We start from the raw sequence: 1560 nt of genomic DNA on the forward strand, positions 1-1560 counted from the left end.
ATGTCATGTATGGTTCATAGGGACATTAGAAAGGGTCATCTGTTAAGATGAAAATGGCTGAGTCTACTATGAGAATGATATTATATTTAAAAATCATCACCATTCCTAATCTTCTTAAGTTCTTTTCCAAGGACTTAATAAAGTATTTTGTCAACATTGAGCACTCTGTTAATTAGGATTGCAGTATTTGCTGCTTGATAAAATTTGTTTCTTTCATTTTTATTGCAATAAGCAGTTTCATTTATAGTGATCCATCCAACATCTTTCTGTTTTCAAAGATAGCTGCTTTGGAAGTATCAAAATTATACTTCCAATTATATATTCCAATTATTCCAATAATTATATTAGGCAATTAAAACACCAATTAAAACACCAGTGATGTTACAGACCACTGATCCATCCAGCCCAACATTCTATCTGTGACAGGGGCTATAGACTGCTTGGAAAAACCACACGATGACTGTATCCCTAGACACTGACCCTGAACGTTTAAGAACGTACCATCTAACATCTCTAAATTTCCATCTAACAAACTGGTTTTATCCAAATTCCTCTAATATCTCTGCCTTTGGATGGACAACTTGCTATAGAGAATTCTCTCACCCCTGGAGAATTGGGATTGTGGTCCTGACATGCTCCCCTAACATTTCCAGGGGCTCACGCCCACCCTCTCAGTAAGGACCAGAGCAGACTGCAAGAAACTGAACTTGCAAAGAACTCCTTACCTGTGTTCTTTCATCTCCAAACAATAGCAACGCCATGGACACATCTCTCCCAGAATGCGCCACCTCCATCTGCAATTGGTCTGGTAGTGTATCTATAGGATTTTCTTGGTGAAAATATATAAGTGGTTTACCATTACCTCCTTCCAAGTAGTAAACATGAGTCTCCATCCTCGAGTCTCTCCCATGCTGCTGCTGCTGCCCAACAAAGGTGACTTTTGACTTGTAGCAGATTGCCTTCCACTTGGTAGCCACTGGCCAAGCTAGGAATGGAATGGGTATGCCTCTGCTCGACTCTCCCTCCCATAGCCAAGACTGGTAAAATACTGGAAGCTCTCCAGGTGTGATTCTGAAAGGGGAATATGCTCTCACCGACTCCAAAATATGTCATCTTAGCCGTATGTCAGTCTCCATAATAATAAAAAGTAAAAATAATAAGAATGATGGTGGTATTTAAGTGTTTGTGATGTGCTAAAAACTGTAGTCCCTGTCTGCATGTCCCCCTTCCCATCTTGTTGTTGGGTAGGGACCATCTCTATATGGTGCCGACTTGTCCTTCCCAAGCACTTAGTACAGTGCTCTGCACAAAGTAAAGTGCTCAACAAATACGATTGAATGAATCTTGTGTCTGACTTGGGTGTGTCTATTTCCTGGATATGTATATGAGTCCCCAGGGTGATCCCCAAAATGTGATCCTAATCCCCTGACCTTTATACACAAAACGATTTGGGTGTGGGAATCTAAAATCTTCATTAGAAACCAAATTAGAGAATTAAATAAGTCTCTTGGATATCTTTGTCATTTTTGATGAATCTTCACTTCCAGGCAGATGACCCCA

General features: G+C 40.1%; 1 non-coding gene across 1 annotated transcript; it reads right to left on the reverse strand.

The window, feature by feature from the left end:
• Positions 1–943: 943 nt before the first annotated feature.
• LOC119929322 lies at positions 944–1081 on the reverse strand. The gene has a single exon (XR_005451452.1). It is a non-coding gene; the product is annotated as a small nucleolar RNA SNORA7 (small nucleolar RNA).
• Positions 1082–1560: the final 479 nt, after the last annotated feature.

The sequence above is a fragment of the Tachyglossus aculeatus genome, chromosome 5, assembly GCF_015852505.1.
Source record: "Tachyglossus aculeatus isolate mTacAcu1 chromosome 5, mTacAcu1.pri, whole genome shotgun sequence".
In the NCBI taxonomy this organism is placed as follows: Eukaryota; Metazoa; Chordata; class Mammalia; order Monotremata; family Tachyglossidae; genus Tachyglossus; species Tachyglossus aculeatus.